Source organism: Oxyura jamaicensis, chromosome 4 (genome assembly GCF_011077185.1).
Source record: "Oxyura jamaicensis isolate SHBP4307 breed ruddy duck chromosome 4, BPBGC_Ojam_1.0, whole genome shotgun sequence".
NCBI classification, from domain to species: Eukaryota; Metazoa; Chordata; class Aves; order Anseriformes; family Anatidae; genus Oxyura; species Oxyura jamaicensis.
In genome coordinates, this window is record NC_048896.1 from 18614968 (window position 1) to 18623501 (window position 8534).

Here is an 8534-nt window from a genome sequence, read left to right on the forward strand (position 1 = left end):
AGTGCTCTCAAAAAAAGGTTGTGCAGAAGGGCACAAAATCCATACATAGAGAAGTGCTGGTTTTTGCCTATGAGGTGACACTATTGTTAGGGAACATGAATAATCCTCTTCTCTTTTATATAAAGGTCTGATCTTTCTTCCCCCATTTATGATAAAACAGTCTGTCTGTCCTATAAATGCACAGTGAAGTGTAATTTCACATCAAATCTTCGTCCCATGGTCGGGTAATGTGATGCTCACCTAAAGGATAAGAGAGCTTGACAAGCTTCTGCTCACCAAAAAGGTAATGTTCGTCACTGTCTGAATCTAGTTTGAGCTTCCTTTCTAGTTCACTGTCCAGGGAAGGAGACATGAGGGACTGAATATGGAGAGGCCAGGCTGTTGAGGGACATTATTACAAAGGACTAGAAAAAGAGAGCTGCCCTCTGTGAGAGATGTGCAATTTTGAGTCTTTCTCTTTTTTTGTTATAAGAAAATCAAATGACACCAAAACAGCCTTGAGACTCTACAATAACGGTTAAAATATATTTTTTTGAGTTTAAAGACCCTTGCCCCTACATGTGTGTGATGTTTTCTGTTGCCCTTCAGGGAACTATGGAGTTGTTAACCTGCTAGCATAGAGGAAAACTGATCATTTAGTATGCTTACTAGGTTTTTTTACTTGGTTTTTCTAATATATAGATCAAGCACATTTTGTTTTTTTCATTTTCACTCTGAAAATTTGTATGGATCAATCTTATTGACCTTCTTACACTTTGACAAACTTTAATTAAGTCTCCTACACAAAATCTCATGTAAAAGGAGAAAAGCTCAATATCATGAGTGGTTTTGTTTATAGTGTTCTGGGCCAAGGACACCCAAACGTTGCCAAGACCTTATTGATCATTTATGAGTCATTTGTTCAAAGGTCATGTCCTCCACAGATGGTGGATATTTTTTTCTTGGGGTCTGCAAAGACAGTGAGTTTCCATTTTCTGCTTAGGTCAAGACGAGATGGCATCTTCCGACAATGGCCGTCACAGAACTCTGTGCTTCTTATTAAAGATGAAACAGGATTGAAGAAGCCAGCAGGGCTCTGCTCATGATGCTTTCTAAAGGTAATGGGCTGAATCTTCTGTACATTGGCAAAGGTTTATTAGCTTCAGTGGAGCTACTTGTTTTGGCTGGGGATCTGATGTTTACCCTGTGACTCATTTAGGGATATATATATATATATAAAAATCACACACAAAAAAGGGAAAAAAATAGAGGAAAAAATACTCAGTAGGGAGCACATTTAAAAGCTGTTTCATCAGGCACCTGTACAGTGCAGGTGTAAAACCTATGGTGAGTATGTTATTGCAGAATACTTTGCATTCAATAAACTTATGTCACACACAGAGATGTTTGCGCACTAATTCTCCTTCCAGAGGGAAAGGCAAAATTTGACTCATCGCTTATAATTCCTTAAAGTCCATGGAGGTTTGCAAGCAAAGCGCTGTCTATAAATTAAACAATAATAGTAATTCGTGTGGGGTATGGCAGCCAGGCTGTGACTGAAGGATGCTGTCTGATGTGCTCTCAGCACATGACCATTTGGTCCTTGCCAATCTGATCAGGAGCAGCTTTTCAAACAGTCACATAGTAGGATTGCCACAAAGGTTTATCATAATGATTATGGAGCACATAATTAGAGCCACTCCCAAACTCAAAACGCATTCTCAGCAGACTTCAGAAACTCTAAAATGCTTGTTTATTCAATAATTACAGAGCATAATTATGGTAATGAGGTTAGCTCAGATTTACATATTAGCAATGCATTTTAATGATCTGATTACAAAAGTGAGATACAATAGATTAAATTTTATATGGAAAATTTGTTGCAAGACTGGAATCATAGGAAAACACCCCAACACACAAAAAAAGCCCACACAACAAATAGATTTATAAGAGCTCAGGGAATTACCATGTAATAAATCCTATGGTTGTAATGAAATAACTAGAGCAGAAAAAAATTCAAACCATTGTATGAACAGAAATCCCCAGCTGCAGGACTACTGCTGAGTGACATTAAAGAATATAGGTTTTCTTTTCTTCAAACTAATTTTTAAAAAATATCACCAAATGGGCTACAGAGTCCTTGGAGACAATTTTGTGAAGAACAGTCACTGCTTTTGTTTCTGAACAGTGAAGTTAGCAAGTCTAGATAAAGGAAATGACCCTCCTGTTTTCTCACCCAGCTCTCATCTTTTCTTTCATCTGTCTCATCTTTTCTTCCTTTCATCCAGCTTTTGCTTCTCTTGCTTTCATTCAGTGGTGTTCTCTCAAAAAGCCCTGCTATGTTTCTTACCAGTAAAATTTGTATTTCTGTGGTTGGAGTAATTATATTTTCTTGATGTGTGGCTTTTTTTTTTTTTTTTTTTTTTTTTGCTTTCTCAGGCTCTGTAAAGCTTTTTGAATTTTATTTTGAAGGAACAATTCAGTTCCTTTAATCTTTGCTTTAGTAATACAGTATTGTCTTTGACTCATTAAAAGTCCTTCTTTTGTTGTATTAAGAGGTTAGTGATTTATTTTGTGCAGCATTGTAGCAACTTGGATGATACTTAAGTCAGAGAAATCAAAGCATGTGATGCACTAACTGGCAAAGAGGGATAACATGCTGAAATATTCTGTTGTGTTTGATGGGCTTGATCTGTTTTTTTTTTTTTTTTTTTTTTTTTAATGATTACAACGTTCAGAGGTATAGTGTGAATAATAGTGAAATTAAAATGTGAGAATTAAACAGTTCTGAGGATGCTGAGAATGAGATGGTGATGTTCTCTCTCCACCAGGCAGAGCGAGACATGCTGCTTTTGTCAACAGGATTCAGTCCATGCAGCAGTTTAGTTCTGCTGGATGTACCCTCAGCTCCAGCTCGTTGCTCTGGGTTCAAGGACTACCTAACCACAGGGGCTCCTGTGCTGAACAGCCTGCTGAGCAGACAGGGACAGAGGGATATGGCACTGTGTAAGCAGCAATAGTTCTGGGAGCAGTAACACTGGGTTGATACCAGGTCCCAGTCGCATCCTGGGACACCCAGCTCTGTGCAGAGCTTATTGCAGCAGCCAATAGCAGCTGCCATTTGATTATAAGTCAGTAAATGCCAATCTGAACCATCGCTTTCAAAAATGTTTGCTCTGAAGTTGAGTGGCCAAGTCTGAAAAACAGAATCCTTATGTTAAGTAAATTCTTGTACGTCACTTAAGAACGACAGCATCTTTGTACCTTCTGGGGTGCCTTCATTTGTAGTGGTCTGGCTTGTTGGATGAAGAGGGAGAAGCAGTAAACTCCTAGGAAGAAACTGAGGAGTAATTTTAACCAGGTTCAGGTTAATTTTATTTTTAAGCATCCATATTGTCAGTTCTCATTCTTTCCAGCAGTAAATGGATACCACAGAAATGTTTTTTGCCGGTGCTTGGTTCCACATAAGACTACACACATAAGCTAAACTTCTTTTATGAACATCTTTATAATTTCATGAAAATTCAGATCACCATGAGTCTTTATTTCTAAACTGGTCCTTACCCGAGCCCTTATTATGGTATTTTTTAAATATACATATTTTTTTGAGTTAACCGATAATGTTATTCGTTCTTTAATACACCAGCCTTTGAAAATCTATTCTTTGAAGTCCTATAGGTGAGAAGACTTAGGTTGTTTTGAATATAAGATTTTGTAATTTCTTTAGCTTGTTTACATATTTTTTTTTTTTTTCAGTGGAAGTCATTTTATCCTTGTGTATCAGCACACTAGGGACAGACTTGGCCAGATCTTGCATTTTCTTTTTGCGAGAAAGGGATACATGCTTACACTTTTCTTTATTTGCGTGCGGGTGTCCTGGTACAAAGCTAATCACACTGCTTGCTGGGATTGTTTGCCCATGTTTTAGGGTTTGCTTGCTGTTTGCCGTGTGTCAAGGGAGAAGACTGAATTGTGCTGTTTACACTGTTCTCTCGCTGTGCTGGACAGGGAGCTCTCAGATGCAAGGCGCGATGCTTTGACTGGCGTATTGTTGTATGGGACTATATTAAATGAGCAAGTAGCTGCTTTAACTCTTTGCAGCAGCACTGTGAGAACTAAACCAGCTCTGCTCCAAAGGCCTCTCATCTTTCATGTGTTATAATATTTTATTCATTTGACAATAGTCCCATAAATTTCCCCAGGAACACCTCTTCCTCTCCTTGGTATTGTTAATTTTAAAGAGTTGACTAACTTTGGGTTTAGCATTGGACGTTGCCCTCAATAAAACTCAATGAGAAGTATTATTTACATTAAAGGTTTCTGTTTCCTACTGAAATCAGTAGCAGATGAGTCACAAAAGTGCAAAGATGGCAAAAAGCCCCTGCTTGTGAAGAGCGAGCTCTTTATCTTCCTTCTCCAGAGCTCCTTGCAGGAACAGCTCTGGTGGTTGTCCTGGAAGCAGCTTCATTGTCACGCATTCAATGCAACCTTCCCTTTTAACAAAAGACGATACATTTCTTTCTCTCTCTAATTAAAGCTTAGACTTCAAAACATTGTGTATTGTCTGGGGCTCCAACCATCTTCTAAAAGAAGAATAACCCTTTCTTTCAGAGAAAAAGATCTCAATGCCATCTATACTTCATGGATTTTGAAGTCAGCACATGAGCATTGTGAATTGCATAAATCTGATGGATATTCTGTGCTTCAACACAAAAACTTGTCACCCAGGACATTATTGCCTGAGGCTTGGAATAGAGAAGCTGCAAGCCCCTGCCAGACACGCTCCAGACATACTGATATATCTTTGCAATGTATTTTTACTGTCCAAATACTAGCTAGATAAGTTCATGTAAAAGTCAAGCAATAAAAATATCTCCACACTGGGCTGAGGGTAGTCATATCCGTTCTTTTTGAAGTCAAATATAAATGATCCTGCTCATTTAAAAAACCTCCCTGCTGTGTTGCCCCAGCCTCTTTCTCTTGTCCTATGACTCTAACAATGCTCATTCTGCTCTATATTTGCCATTTTGAGGATGCTGAGGGGAGAGGAGAGTTTTCTGCTTCATCTCCGTATCCTGCTCCTGGGAATGCTGTTACGAATTTTTTCTGAGCCAGCTTGGCTGACTGGTTTCCTCTCAAGCCGTGTTTGTTGAGCTCCTCAGCGTTCAGATCCCTCTTCCTGGGAAGGATTTGGTTATAAGGAAGATGGTGGGACTTCAGGCCATGAAAAGTAGTTGAGCTTTGAGATCTTTCCTCTGTCCATGAACCGAGTTTGTGCAAGTCCAGCACATTAGCTCTGCTGACTTTGAGTGAGGCTGGTTGATACCAGCTGGTTAACTGTAATTGGCAGTGAAACATTTTTGTAATCTTTTTGGTATGAAAGTTGCTAGACAAGCAATAAATTACACCATGTTCTGCTTTATGAAACACATGAAAAACTTAGTGAAAGTAAAACAGCTCTATAAATCCAGCTCCTCCATATCCAAAGCACGTGCTTTCTTGCAAGGTTACTGGTGAAATCTGTGTGCCTCTCAGCATTGTTATTAGGAGGAATAGTTTCCCAATAACTCAAATATATGTGAGAAATATACACACACATATAGAGAGAGTCATATATCGCTTCTCTGCACTTTCAGAAAATGTTACCCTTTTCTCCGCCCTGAGACTTTAGGGTACTGCTCAAAGGGCACGCAGAGAAGGGGAAGACTTCTCAAGGTGAAAACTGGGCTTGTGGGGTTCTGCAGCCCCTGCAGGTACAGGAGCCTGGCCCTTCCTCAGGCTGCAATCTGTGTCCCCAGGCGAGCAGCACCTCCCAGGTGGGCACCGACCCTAGTTGAGCTGCTGGTGGGTCCTGAACTGACTGAGCTTCTTGAGCTTCTAACCAACCCACAGCTACTCAAATGAAATAGTAATAAATATAATCTGTGATGAGGGCTTCCTTACAACTCGGGCTGTGGCAATGGGGAACACTTCCCAAGAAACGAAATTGCTGACCTACATGACTTTATCTTTCAAAAGAAAGAAAATGCTTTTGGTGAAGTTAGCAAACAGGGACATAGTGGCTCTGTAGACACGGGTGTCAAACGCTCAGTGCCTCGGAACCGTTGAGCCTGTTCTGGGAAGGCTGGCATGGACTTGCCTTTCTAGCTGAAGGCAGGAGGTAGGAGAGCCTCATGGGTGTGTGATGTTGAAAACCAGTGCCATGTAGGTTATTGGGTTTAAATGAACGATGATAACAAATTCACCAAGGATATACGTATGTGAATTTTTAATTGATTTGTGTTACTCAATATTAACAGCTCTTGAAACACCAGAGAACCAACAAGGGTGAAGATGTCAGCCAGTCTGCATCAGATATGCTCCTGTTACTGACTATCAATACATATTGTTTCTCTTGTAATACGACTTTTCCTATGTGTCTGCTAGTTCTGTTTCCAGGTGTGTAATTTATCGGTCTTGCAGTGACTGCGAGGGAAGTGGCAGGATCTGGCTGGGGGAGGTGAGGGCCCGTGGCTACCTCCTCTGTGAGCACTTTGTTTTCAATCTGGCTCATTGCAAGCCATAACCCTGGCACCGAGTGTACGGTCACAGCTTTGGTGACTTCAGCACATCACCCCAGCTGTGGGGAAAACTGGATCCTCCTAGGGATGAGGGAGACTGGAAACTTCCTTGCTGAAAATGAGCAAAATTGCAAACGGATGATGGTCTGTAGGGATTCCTGTCCTGAGATCTCACCCAGCTGAGATTTCATGTTAATTCTGTCAATAGCAGGATATCACTGAGGGTACGGGTATCTCTGGTTTCTGTAGAGGGCAGCTGAGGTGCAGGAGAGAAACGAGTTGCTGAAGGTCTCACACAAGTCTTGCACTTAATCTGTGAAAGGAATCCAACCACCCTTGTCCCCCATTTCCACAGTCATGTTTAAGCTTCAGGAAAGGTACAGAGTGGTAAACAACTGCTGGGAATAAATGAGCTTGTCATGCTAAGTGTATTCCTAAAGGGGTGATGTGCTACCTCTTTTTTCTTTATAAGAACCAGCTGGCCCACAGTGGCTGTAGTATCTAAGCCTAGGATAAAAGAGGATTGAAGTCTCCCAGTCCTAACAGGGCATCTCAAGCTGCCTTGTGGCCTGCAGGTGATTGAGAACACATGTGGCTCTATTGCAAACAGCACATGAGCTGCTCGGTGAACTCTTTTTCTGTTGGCAGCTTTTACTGCATAGGCAGGTGGCGTCTTTTCAGCCAGTACCTCTGAATCTGCCTTCTCTTCTCTTCCATTGACTCAGGTTCAGGAACTGCAGAGTGACACTGAAAGCACAGGCTAGATAGGCCAGAGAGGACTAGCTGATCTGAGTAGTAACAGTGGATTTATGGCAGAAACTCAGAGAAAGGAATTTCAGTTCTTATTAACTCACATTTTTTTTCCTTCTTGCCAAAGATATATGAAGAACGAGGCAGTAGTGATAAGCAGCTGTGTGAAGAGAGGAAATAATGAAAGTTACTGCCCAATGAGAAAAGCTTTTTTGTTTGCTGAGTTGTTTGGGGCTTTCTTCTTGAGTTCTGTTGCTGTAAGAATGGGTAACTGGTATAATAGTTGTTGTATTACATCTTGAAGCAAACAGTCATTAATTAGTCCTAAAATTTATATGCTGCTGTGTAGAGAGATTTTAACATATTTTAAAGCAGAAGTAACTTTAACCAGCAGGGTATTTTCTATCTGAGCCAACACAACCTGTTCCATGCTAATGTTCAATTTGCTGAATTCCAGGTTTTCCTAAGTATTTCATTATCTTAGCACTATGTTTATGATCCCTACAATCTCCCATAAAGCAGGCAAATCCCATTAGCCTGCTTTCATACAAGAGCAGGGCCCAAGCTGAGGATAGGTGCCTTATGATGATTTGGGTGCCCTACCCAAAATGATGATCCTGAATGTCTGCTCAGCTGTCACTTAACCCTGAAGATGGGTAAGTCTTGTCATTAACTCATGTCTTTTATTTTAATTTTGCTTTCCAGTACTAAGAGTTCTGCTTCGGTCCAGAGTGTCTCTGCTTTCATGGGACTGCGGCAGTATGATCTCTGCTTGCTTCTAAGAGAAATAAGGACCTGGAAGGTAGGGCATCCTCCTATCTGTGGCTTCTGATGCACTCCTGGCATGTGCCCACTACGCACTCAGTGAATGCTTTCTGCTACAAAACTCACGCTGGCCTTGTCTTGCTCCTTGAGTATTGCACAAGCAGTGTGGAAAAAAAAATGGAGCATTCAGTGTCCTGCACCAAGGCCTTATGGCATGAGGTTGAAATGCTTGAATTTAGGAACAAATTAGTTTGTGGCTCTGCTTGTAAGGGACCTGCCTGGAGTCTTTGGAATTACAGTGAGCTTCCTGGATCACCAAAATGTGACTTAAACTGCAGATCCATTTGTTTTCTACTTTTACATCGTGGTGGGTGATTTTATTCTGATGAATTCTGGCTCCAGAAGTCCTGCTAGAATGCTGAAAATAATAATTAAAAACAAGCAAACAAAAAGCTGTGTTTACAGGAAAGGCTTTGGAGG

General features: G+C 40.8%; 1 long non-coding RNA gene across 1 annotated transcript; it reads left to right on the forward strand.

Moving 5' to 3' along the window:
* Positions 1-223: 223 nt before the first annotated feature.
* On the forward strand, positions 224-8102 carry LOC118165476. The gene is made up of 3 exons (XR_004750063.1): positions 224-283; positions 983-1097; positions 7995-8102. It is a non-coding gene; the product is annotated as an uncharacterized LOC118165476 (long non-coding RNA).
* The last annotated feature ends 432 nt before the right edge of the window (positions 8103-8534 follow it).